General features: G+C 41.1%; 1 protein-coding gene across 1 annotated transcript in view; it reads right to left on the bottom strand.

The window, feature by feature from the left end:
• TFDP2 (transcription factor Dp-2) overlaps window positions 1–6,204 on the bottom strand; it is a 172,636-nt gene extending 166,432 nt beyond the window's left edge. Inside the window, exon 1 of the mRNA XM_032408557.1 lies at window positions 2,729–6,204. The gene's annotated coding sequence lies outside the window, so the exon portion shown is untranslated. The remainder of the gene's footprint in view (window positions 1–2,728) is intronic.
• Window positions 6,205–13,058: the final 6,854 nt, after the last annotated feature.

Below are 13,058 nucleotides of genomic sequence, written 5' to 3'. Positions count from 1 at the left end.
GAACCAGTGAGGATGGAATTTCTGGTTCAGTAAAGAAAACCATATACCCAAATACCGTATGTCCAAATACCTATGCCTCAGAAACTAGATAACTATGAATCTTCTCTCCAGAAAAATACACAAATACATATAATTCTGTATCCTGTTCCAAGAGTTCACAATCCATTCATGCCCCACTCCTACAGTAAGATGTCTCAGATCAAAATGGAAAGGATTCAAGTATGAAAAGGCAAGTATATATAATAATCTTTAAAATTCATTACAACTTATAATTCTATGATCTAAAAAATTCAACTCTATGCTTTCTAGTTTCCTCTGAGAGCCATTATGATACATTTTGCAATAAGAGTCAAAATATGATGACAAAGTCAGAAAAAAAGTGACGTAAAATTTGCCAAGTGACAATGTAAACTGTGAGTAAATTCTTAGATAGTATGGCTTATCATTTAACCTTCAAAAGAAACATACTTAAGTTTAAAGATTAAAAAATAAGATGCTAATATGCTACTCAACATCTAGTATAATGCCCAAATTAGAAATTGCCCTGCTCTGCTAAAAACTTCATTTTAAACTCTCCCTTTTTATCCTTTGTTCTGGGTTAACTGTTGAGATCGACAGACAAGGAAACAATAGACTAGAAGTCAGAATACTTAGGTTCTCATTCACTACCTTTGCCATGAATTTAATTTTAGTCTTAGTCTGTTTCCTCACCGTGTTCTAAAAACTTTCAAATATCTAAAAGGGCTTTAAAAAGCTGTGGTGCAATGTAAAGATCATGCATTTTCTGTAAAACATAAATTATCAACAGCAAGAAAACAAAGCCAGTCTTTTTATCATGTTTAAAAAAAAAAAAAGCAAATGTACATTCACATTTCAATTCCTAATTATAAAAAAACAATCTTTGAATCTTCTAGGGTATCTTTTTAGTGTGTAATTTTCATCCACAAATGCTTCTCACGTTAAGGATAAACATCTGTACATCCAATTTCAAGTTGTATTGAGAACACACAGCTCAGACAGTTAAGATTTTTGGCTGCAAGGGAAAAACTTGAAAGTGCCAGTCAGACTACACATTTAAAAAGAGTTGGGGAGAAAGTTACGTGATCACAGAACGGTAATATGAAGCATTACACACTTGAAAATTCCGCTTTCCCTCTTAAACAACTGGGAATAAAGAGAACTCAAAAGTACGTTTAATAGGTGTTGGGCCTTTATTAAATATAGGTGCCACACTGCTGAAACTGCAACTGTACAGGCAGAACAGAGCTACAGACACCATGTCTGCCAGGGGACTAGACTCTAGTTCCAGGCACAAGATGTTCTAACAAATAACAAAAGCATCCAGAGCCAGGACACAGGGTGAGAGAATCCCGGGTCTAGACATTTGATTTTTCTCCTGCTGTTACTTGAGAATGGGCACTACTATTAAAGATTTATTATAGTAATAGGATAGTGATAAAGCTTTAGCTAAATTATAGGCAAAACAAGGAAATGGAAAAGCAACATGCAATGTCCGATCAACGAAATTATTTTATATTTAATTTTGAACACAGACTGGGTCAGGATTACATTGTAAAGAGGACAGATGAGTAACTTTAACTATATTTATTAGGTGAAGATAATTTCAAACCATTAAGAGAAAAGAAGAGTGGCCCAGAAAAAAATCAGGCTATAGAAGTCAAATGAAAATACACAAAACTAAGATTTAGGGGAGAGAGGCAAAGGAAGAGAACGAGTTACTGACTTACTAAAAAGAGAGCAAATAAGTGGGACAGGGAGTCTGAGCCCTCTGAGATAGAATGAGGAAGAGAAACGTATCAAAGGCTCAAAGGGAGCTTCAGCAGTAAATATGAAAAGGGATGAGCCTGTTAACTGTTTCAACAGAAAAAGAGAAACAACAATACGGGGCACTTTTCTGAACCGGCATTCATGGTAGACCATAATAAAAATGCCTAACTCATGCAGAGCACTTAATATGTGGTGAGCTCGGTTCCAAATGCGTTCCACAGACTGGTCCATTTACTCCTCGAAACACCTGGAATAGGCAGTTGCTACTATTTTACATATGAAGAAACAGACTACACAATGCAAGATAACACAAACTGGTAACCAGAGACTGAGCGCTCATCTACTTAGTTAAACTATGTCTCGGAGAGATCCTACAAAACCTTTATACTTCTCTGTGGAGAGGGATCTTAGCTCTCTGGAATTTCTCAAAGGTGTATGGGCCCCAAAAGCGATCCTCTACTTTAGAGAAAAGTTCCCTTTTGCGGGATATGAGGTTCTTTCAAGCGCAGAAAGCTTTGCAACTCTGAAATACACCTGGTAGAGGCAGATGGAGGCGTGTGAGTCATGAAAGGCGGAAAAGTCAGAAAACCAGACTTAGAAGCCATCGTTCTGCCCTGAAGACCTGAATAGACCGAGAAAGTAGAAAGCAGCCCTTCCTCTCTTCCACGAGGCGTGACACGGGGACGCTACCTCCTCCCAATTTGCTGTGTGTGTCTGGGGCGGGGGAGGGGGGGCTCTCGGGTTTCCGACTCCCCCCGCCCCGGCCCCCCGACACTCAGGGGTTACTCGGCCAGGCCTGGGAGAACGCGTGGGAATAAACAGATGGGACTCGCCGTAACGAGGGGGCCCCGAGGCGCAGGGAGGGAAACCTGCCCGGGAACACGAGGGGCTGTCCAGAGGCCCTCGGCGCGCGCGCCCGCGCCCTCGCCCCGGACCTTACCGCCGCTCCGCTGCAGAGGACGAGGCGGCCACTCAGGGCTGTTCTTCCGAGCCTGGGGCGCGGCTTTGGCGCCGCCGCTCCTGTGGCGCCCGCGCTTGGCGGCGGCCGGGTCCCGGCGGACTCACACTGGGGGAAGGGGTGGGCGATCCGCGGCCTGCCCAGCGGAGGCCCTGGAGTTCGAGGCCCTGGGACGCCGACCGTGCATGCGCCCGCAAGCCTGCCCGAAAAGGGTCAGAGCGCGCCCGCGTGCCGAGAAGCAGCGGCGGCTGCAGTCCAGATTTCAGGCTGCTTCGTCCGCCCTCACCCAACCCAGCCTCTGCCCCGCTTCCCCCGCGCAAGCTTTGGCGGCGGAGCAGCACGGTGAGCTCCGATTGGCTCTCGGGATGAGTGACGTAAGGCGCCGCTCCCCACGGATTGGCCAGGTCGGCGGTGCGTGCAAGGAGTAAACAAACCCCGCCCCCAGGCTCCCCAAAGAGAGGAGGGGGCGGCGAGGTGAAGGGGCGGGACCTCAAGCGCTCAGCCCTGGTCTCCAGTTGCTCACCGGAGCTTCCCAATGGGTACCCTGCGGTGATCTCAACACTCTGCTCTCCAGCCGCCTGCGGTGCGGGCTGCAGGCCTGAGGCCTAAAATTATAGACACGCCCATTCCTCCCCATCCCTTCCCCTAGGCTTGGATCAGAATCTTGACTTTTCCATCCAACCCCATCCCCCAGGCCCGAAGCAGGAAAACCCCATCTCTCTTGGAAAAAAAGGAACTAAGGCGGTTATTTCTGGGTCCCCAGGCCTTTGATGGCTGCCCCCCCCTCCCCGGGAGCAGCGAGGAGGAGGGTGGGGACAAGTGACTTTGAGGCCACGTGTGAGGCACCCCGTAATTAATTATTCAGACAATGGGTTACAAACCACTGGGGATGTGGGTTCTTCAATACCCAGGCAAACAGGATCCAAACCAGACCAGGTCACCATGTCATTTAGAAGCTAAAGAGAAAATTGCGGCCCACACCCCCAAATACATGTCCGTTTTGTTCAAAATTAAAACATTTTGTCAGTGCCTATGCGAAAAATCACGTATGAGCTTACATTCTAGGGGACGGGAAAGAAAATATGCAAAAGCAATAAGCAAAATGTAAACTATCATATGAGAGGTGCTGGGGGAGGGGAATAAGCAGAAAATGGTGTTTGAGGCATGGCTTGTATTAAATAGGGTGTTCTGGGAAGGCGGCAGAAAAGATGCCATTTAAGGAAATATCTAAAGGAGGTGAGGGAAGTGAGAGAGCACCTTTGGACATTTCTCCGGGGTGGGGTGGAGAGACAATTTCTGCATAATTGTACATAGATAAACTCCTAGGAGTTCAAGAATGCCAAGTGCAGTACTCTTTGGACTGATTCTAAAATGCAAAAGCCTCACTGGAGTGATTACCATGCATTTTCCAGTAACAAATCAATAGTATTTCTTAAGTTTCCACCAGAAATTTTGTTAAGGTTTCAAGTTAACAAGTTCTTTTCAAACACTCTAGGTACAACGAAACAAAAATGGGCAAGACAGAAAAAACCTCCACCCACAAGAAACTCAGTCTAGCAGGAGAAATGGATTGTAAACTACTTCAGTACAATGTGTAAACAACCATGGTAGACACACAGAGCACTTGGACTAATGGGGGTAAGATGGGTGGATGTTATTAAGGAGCTGTAACTCTCTCAGGATTTCCTTATCTGTAACAAAAACTCAGTGCTTAATTTTGGAGGAGGGCTTTGGCTGTCAGTGAAACCTTTTTAATAAGTTTCTAAGATGAGTCTGAAGACAAAAATTAAGTTGAACCATATGAATTGCTAATACTTGGCGATATTCAAGTGGTTCAACTTACTCTCTTGTAGTTAATACGAGGATTTTGCTCTGTAATATACATATAGTAAGTGTTCAATAAATGATGGCAATTATGATCATTAGATAATACTGTTTTTGAAAAAATTGATTTAAAAGTCAATGTTTCATAACACCTTCCAACACCACGGAGTAAAATGGGCAGTGAAAGTTTCAAATTTTCCATATACTGGTTCGATCTAGCTGTGAATTTCCATGACCTAATCAGGGTATGCTGTAAAAGACACTAAATGCTAGTTTCACAGCAGGCCAAGAAATTCAGAATAAGGAACAGCTTGGGTTTGAAGCCAAAAACTGAAAATTCTCCAGAACAGAATAAATTGTCAAGTTGCTTCAGGGAGGAAAATTCATGTAAATCAATTTTTCGTTCCCACTCACAGTTCCAATTTAGCAATTTGCACAACACTCAGCTCTCTTCCTTCTCATTTGCCCATTAAGGGATCTTATTTCCTTTGAAAAGGAAAATAAAGCTTCCACTATCTCCCATGCCAGAGAGTAGATGTCTGAAATATGACAGAACACACACTGATTCTGCAAACACTTATTAAGTACTTATTGTATGCCAAGAACAGCGCAAGTCATGGGATATACACATATAAATGCCCAAAGAGCTCCATTCATGGGTATTCCTTGTGCTTGGAATAACCCCCCAGTCCACGTACATCTCACCTACATGCACCTTCTCATCTAAGCTGAGATTATTTTCTTCTGTAAAGCTTCCTCTGACTCCCCATCTCCAGCTCTTTGCCCATCAAACCGCGTCTTTTAAACAGATCCTAATTACTCATTTAGTATCTGTATCTTGTAAACTCCCTGATATTCTGAGCCATGCCATCCTATTCACCACCCTGTCCTCAGTGCTTAAGAGAAGCTCAGTAAGTTTTTATTGAATGGCACTCTCATCCACAGCCCAGCACAGTTGGAAAGAGGAAAGAAGCATAAATAAATAAAGTCTCTACTTATAAATATGTGGGCCACCAAAGAGAGGGCCACGGAAGACACCGATCCGTTATAGTTAGACCCGAGCAACTTGCATGTGCTGCCCTCTCTCCCGGTGCTGAAGGCTGCTTTCTGTAGGCGCAGCTAGAGGACTTCTGAACTAGTGCCTCTCAAGCTTTCCTGTGCACAGGAATCACTTTGAGATCTTATTAAAATTCAGACTCCGAATCAGTAGGTCTGAGGTGGGATGTAGAGGCTGCATTTCCAATCAGCTCCCACCTGGTGCTGCCACACCACACTTGTGAGTAACAGGTTCTTAATGACACCTTTTTATTATACAAAAAGATCTGCAGTCGTCTGGACAGTTGCAGATATGGACTTTATTTTTAAACAGCATCCTGTTTTCACACCTAATCCATCCAGTGACTTGACAAAAGAAATGACACTTAATACAAAAATGTGTTAAATGGAGGCCTTGTCTTCCAGAGACTGTCCTCTACGCCTTGGAATTTCCTCAGCGAGGGACACAACCTTCTCCTGAGTTCATTTCTGGAATGATTTAGCTGGTTAGGCCAGGGGAAGGATTTCACAGTCACCCTTAATAAAACTAAGCTCTTCCTAATATCAAACCTAAAATCTTTTTATGATATTCTATTCATTCTAAAAATATAAATGTGAAGTATAAGGAATAATGATAGGGGCGCCTGGGTGGCTCAGTCGTTAAGCATCTGCCTTCGGCTCAGGTCATGATCCCAGGGTCCTGGGATCGAGCCCCGCATCCGGCTCCCTGGCTCAGGTCATGTTCCCAGGGTCCTGGGATCGAGCCCCGCATCCGGCTCCCTGCTCTGCGGGAAGCCTGCTTCTTCCTCTCCCACTCCCCCTGCTTGTGTTCCCTCTCTCGCTGTGGTTCTCTCTGTCAAATAAATAAATAAAATCTTTAAAAAAAAAAAAAGGAATAATGATAAATCCTCATGTACCAGCTTAAGAAATAGACTATTAACATCACTGGAGCTCTGTGTGTGCCTCCCCAATGTGACCCCCTGCTTTTCCCTCCCCATAATAACCCTATCCTGAATTACAATCTTCTTGGTTTTCTTGACAATTTTAACAGCTATGTATTTAACTCCAAGCAATATATTGTTTAGTTTTGCATGTTTTTGAACTACATATATCTGGGGTCAAACTTTATTACTCATCTGTAAATTATTATTATTGTTGGCTCATTTTGTTTGAGTCATCTGTCTCGATGTAATTCGTTTTCACTGATGTAAAAAATAACAAAATTTATATAATCCATTCTCTTACTGATAGATATTTGGGTTTTTTTCTATTCTACTGTTATGAATTTACTTGTACACCTCTCCTTTGTAGATGTGAAAGTTTTCATAGGGTTTTAGTTACGTACTGGGGTGAGAGTCAAAATATTTAACGACTGGTAATACACAAATCTTTGCTTGTTCTCCTTCCCCACTCCCCCCTCTGAGACAAATTCTTCTGCACAGGTGTTTTATTTTGGGAAATGATTCCAAGGAACAGGAGTAGAGGCTGGGAAGCTTGAAACATGAAGGAGGAAAAGCCAATCCAAGCTAGTTTCTGAGACGATCACCTGCTCGAGGCCACTGAGGCTTGATGGAGCAGGAGACTGCAAGTTGCTGTGAAGAACACACTTCAGAATTGTCCACGTAAGGAACTGAAGAGGAGCATGTTTATACACTGGCTCTCTTCCCCACTGTTTAAAAGTTGCACCGTAGGGTGTTAGGTCTCTAGCACCTCCTGGTTTGATCATGGGTGACAATGACAGACTGGATTCGAATCAGTTCCAAGCTGGGAGGCAGAGAAATCCCAGCCCAGAAAACAGGAGTTATGGTGATGCAAGATGCTGTCAGGTTATACCTGGGCAGGTGATTGCTGCAACAACTGGGATAAAAAGGTGGGCCACGAGGATGTGAAGTGGACCCAAAAATGACCAAAACTGATGTAAATAAGCAAATAAATAATAAATGGAGGATAAGAGACAGCTCTTCCTTATGGTAGAATTCCAATGAATAAATGTAAAGAAATACTGTAAACAGAAAATCACCATTACTAGGCAAATAGTACAGGAATGATGGTTGCCAGCAAGAACTAACCACAGATGCTCAAACTAGTGAGTGAAAGTGTGATGGGAAACAGGATATTTACATTGGTCTAAAACTATCTCCTCACAATATGCTTATTAGTTACAAATGGGCAAATAGTAACCTTATGGTGGAAAAATTTGGCAGGTACCACCTTAATCAAATGATCAAGGTTAACATCATCAATAAGAAGACATACTGATGTGTCTTCCTGATAGAATGCACTGAGAAGGCCACATCACTTCTGCAGCATTGTAACAAAAATTCAGAACCTTAACCCAATCACAAGAAAATACCAGACCATCCCAAATTGAGGGACATTCTATAAAGTAACTGCCAGTACTCTTTAAAAATGTCAAGAAAAGGGGCGCCTGGGTGGCTCAGTCGTTAAGCGTCTGCCTTCGGCTTAAGTCATGATCCCAGGGTCCTGGGTTCGAGCCCTACATCGGGCTCCCTGCTCTGTGGGAAGCCTGCTTCTCCCTCTCCCACTCCCCCCTGCTTGTGTTCCCTCTCTCGCTGTGTCTGTCAAATAAATAAATAAAATCTTAAAAAAAAAAGTCAAGAAAAAAAGAGACTGCGGAACTGTCAGATTGGAGGAGACTAAGGAGACATGAAAATAAATGCAATGTGGGGTCCTTGATTAAATCCTGAGCCAGAAAAAGGACAGTAGTTGGAAAATTGACAAGATCCTACTAAGGTCTGTAGATTAGTTAATCCTCTTATATCAGTGTGAATTCCCTGGTCTGGGTGATTATATTATGGTTATGTAAGATGTTAATTAGGGGAAGCTGGGTGATGAGGGGAACTCTGTGCCATTTTCACAACTATTAATTCTAAAATTATTTCAAAATAAAAAGCTAAAAAACTAAATACTGGGGGATCTTATTAAAATACTGAATCTGATTTAGAAGATCCAGAATGAGGCCTGCCTGAAATTCTGCTTTTCTGAAAATTACTTTGGTGGCATTGAGGCTACTGGTCCCAACAACCAATCTGAGGCTTTTCTTCCTCCCACTGTGTTGAAGTGAAACTGACATGTAGTAAACTGTGCAAAAGGTAAATAATTTCGTGAGTTTGGGCATATGTATACACCCATGAAACCACTGCCATAATCAAGATAATGAATTTATTGTTGACAGTCCATTTTACGTGGCTCTCTCATTTCTGCTTATCTTGCAAGCAGAGGCACTGAGGCCTTTGTCGCCAAATATGTGTCTCCCGCCAGAGTAGAGGGCAGTTTTGTTTACTGTCCAATATAATGAAGTAATTTCCTCTGGAGCAAGCATTAGACACATATACTTGCAGCCCATTACAACAGACTTAAGTTTCCTAAGCTTGAGATTCCTGCGCCGTACCACAGACTCACTGAGTGCACAGCCTCAACCTGGACTGCTCCATGGAGGAGTTGAGAAGCACAGGAAACCAATGCAAATATGAAGATTGTGATGTTTGCTATGCCTATGAGTAATAAAGTCCTTCATCTCTGACCCAGGAGTCTCCTATCTTCTGCCAATATCCATGCAACTGTGGGAGGCTAACTTCTTAGTTTCCAAGTAGAGTAAAATTTCAGACTCTTCTCAGTTCTTGACAGTGTTTGGTGATGAAGCTGAGATGCTGACAGAGACGGGACTTTCTAGGAGAGACAGGACCAGAGCCTCATGGACTGTGTTAGAGGATATGAGAATTCCCTGGGATCCAGTAGCTAAGATTCTTGCCCTAGTGGTGGGTGAGGGGGAAGGGGATTTAGCAAATCTAATGTATCCGCCCCACAATCTCCACCTCTTGATGGGTTGTTTCTTTTTCTAAGTAGCAAAAAATCCATTATTACTCCCTACCACCCCCATTTTTTTCCTTCAATTTTTTACAATTGCAAAATTCTTTAAAAGTATTGCTATAAAATGAATTTCAGAAAAGCCATCTCCACATATCTCCACAACGCCTGCCTTCCTTATCCTCCTTAGACTAATATTACTTTGACCTAAAATAAAATTAAAAGAAAACCCCTCTCTTCCTTCTAATAAGTGAATGTTTATCATCCTTCAAATTTCCTACTTTGGAATGATACCATTCCTCACTACGGTCAGGGAATGGAATCCAGACTGACTGAATCCTTCACCATCCAGACGTTGCTGCTGTGCATGTGTGCAAACCCAAAGCAATGAACAGAGAAATACTAAATAAAAATGGCCTTAATACATAATATGTATAGAAAAAATCATTTACTGTTTCATTGTAGATTCCCAAATAATTTTAGATAATTTTCAGAAGGGATTTTTAACAACTGCTAGGTTAATTCTATCATGTTAGTATTTGAAATCATTTTTCCCGTTATTTAAAATCTAAGTATTTAAAAATACAGTATACTTTCACAACAAATTATATCATTTTTCCCACCACAAAGAACCCTCTTCTCTGGTAATTTCCCCTGTGCAAGAATGTACAATATGAATGATAAACCTAACAGGATCTAAAGAGGCAGGGCTACAGAAAACCTTTCTTCTCTAACCATATTTAGCTCAAATTTATCCTGTAGTTACCACATGCTTATTTCTCTGTGACCTTCTTTTTTATTTTTTTAAGATTTTATTTTTAAGTAATCTCTATACCCAACATGGGGCTCAAGCTCACAACCCTGAGATCAAGAGTTGCATGCTCTACCAACTGAACCAGCCAGGTGCCCCAATTCCTCTGTGACCTTCTTATGTGCAGAAACCAAAACAGGAAATAGTATTAAATAAGAATTTCGAGGTGAAATTAAAAAACAAATCCAAAAATAAAGTAGAAAAACGTTAAGGGAAAAATTCACATACCCATTTCTATTGCTGTGCATCTTAGACTGTATTTGTAGATCTCAACATTGATTTATTAGGTTCTCAATGATGATTTAATAAAACTATGAAATTTGTAAGGAACATCGGAGAAATAAGATTATGAATTTGCCGATGCATATGAACTAGAAAATATATTAACTGTCTTGCACAAATAGGAAATTTTCAAATTATTTTTCCACAAAATCATTCTGAAACACAAGTCAGCTTATTTTAAATAAAAGAGATTACAAACATTATGATAGCTATGGACAAAATACGTATTTGTACACCCTACTTAACATTCTAGGTAAAAGTATCTTTGAAACTTTTTTGCCGTTATACAGTATTAGTACTATACTACATAATGAGTACAGAAGGAATGTGAGAACTCTTCTGCTCAGTACATTATAAAATCACATTCAGGTGCTGTATACACTTTGCCTAGAAGGATTTAGAAATGCTACTTGATGAATTCTGAAGTCACCGTACTGATTTTAAAAGTTTTTAAAAAAGATATTCATGTAAAGATATGGCTCATATAGCAAACACCCAAATTAGCAAATGGACATGAACAGACATTTCACTGAAGAGGATAAACAGATGGCAAAAAAGCACATGGAAAGATGTTAAACATCATTATTAATTAGGGAAATGCAAATTAAACCACAATGAGAAAACTTCACACCTATCACACTAGCTAAATAAAAAATTGTGATATCAAATGCTGGTGAGGATATGGAGAAACTAGATCACTCATACATTGCTGGTTGTAATGTAAAATGGTACAGCTACTCTGGAACAGTTTCGAAGTTTCTTGTGAAGATATGGCTCATTTAAATTGAAACCTTGCATCATTTATTTTCTAAGTAGTATAGATATCTATACAGACATAGCCATTTTATTTTAATAAACCACATTTATAATACAGAGGGGGAAAGGCAGTAGAAATAGCACACAGAAAATTTCAGAAATATCTGATTCTTCAGGTTCCTGTCTCTAACATTCCCACTCCCAAGATCATTCCTGCACTACCCTAAGGGCAAGGGTCCCATGGGAATGTGGTGACAATATAGCCAGTGACTTAGAACCAGTGCTGGTACCAAAGTATCTATGGCTATGAGGCTCCAAAACTTAAAAACAAACAAGGATCACCTACTTGACTTCCTCGGGGTTACCATTTTGACTGGTTTGAACCAGATGACCTGGCATTGGGTATGCAAGAAGATGATTCTGGGGTCAGGTAGGTCCAGAGTATATTTTAATTCTAACTGAGAAACATGATCTAGATTTCCCAAAGGAATTCAGAGTCCTTTGGGGTAGATTCAAACCTTCTAGGCTATGTCTGGATGACTCTAGAATCACTTCAAGTTGAAGAACTCCAGGGTCCTCTCTTCAGAGAATTATAAAATTCTTGCCAAACTCCTGGGTTAGATTATTTTTCATTAAAGACTGGTCCCCAGTATAAGTCCTCTGCAGAAGGGGATGTTTCTGAAGTTACTTCCCTCTAACATCAGAGGGTTTGGCGTTCTTAAGATTCAATCTGTGAGCTGTCAGCAGTCAAATACACAAAACTGGTGAATGGAAAGGCTTCAACTGTACCTTAGAAAGTTGATATAATTATGTGTCTTTATAGACGTGTATCTCTACACAAATACATACGGAAACACATAAACATATGAAGAATTTAAAAATAAACAGTAGGAGGATTCTAGCTCTCATAAGCTGACCATTGAACAACATGTGGGTTAGGAGTGCCGACCCCCTGTGCAGTCAAAGATCTGTATATAATTTTTGACTCCCCAAAAACCTAACTACTAAAAGCCTAGTGTTGACCAGAATCTTTACTGATAATATAAACAATTAACACATAGTCTGTATGTTGTATGCATTATACACTGTATTCTTACAGTAAAGTAAGCTAGAGAAAAGGAAATGTTATTAAGAAGGTCATAAGGAAAATACATTCACAGTATGGTACATATATTTATGGAAAAAATCTGCATATAAGTGGACCTGCACAGTTCATACCCATGTTGTTCAAGGGTCAACTGTTGTCCTTCTTAATCCAACAAAATATATTTTACTTGCCACGAATATAAGCTGCTCCTTATCAACAAATGTATATAAATCAAGGATAAAATATATATGCAAAAAGGATTGCGCTTATAAAGTAAAAATTCACCCCATCAATAGGAAGGCACAGAGTTAAGTTCTGTGGAAGTAGACATGGTTTCTGCTTTTTTTTTTTTAGATTTTATTTATATGAGAGAGAGAGAGAGCATGAAAGGGGGGATGGTCAGAGGGAGAAGCAGACTCCCCGCTGAGCAGGGAGCCCGATGCGGACTTGAACCTGGGACTCGAGGATCATGACCTGAGCCGAAGGCAGTCGCTTAACCAACTGAGCCACCCATGCGCCCAACATGGTTTCTGCTTTTGGGGAACTTCCAGTTTGATGGGAATCTTATACAGAGGCAGATAAAAGAGAGTGATCATCTCTTTTGTTCAGAGATGAAAAGGAAGCAAAAAGGCAGATCAAATCAAGATGCTCTGCAGACTACATTAATCCTATACTGAAGTCATAAACCC

This window comes from Phoca vitulina, unplaced genomic scaffold (assembly GCF_004348235.1).
Source record: "Phoca vitulina isolate PV1807 unplaced genomic scaffold, GSC_HSeal_1.0 scaffold10, whole genome shotgun sequence".
NCBI classification, from domain to species: Eukaryota; Metazoa; Chordata; class Mammalia; order Carnivora; family Phocidae; genus Phoca; species Phoca vitulina.
This window is presented reverse-complemented; position numbering and strand designations above follow the sequence as displayed.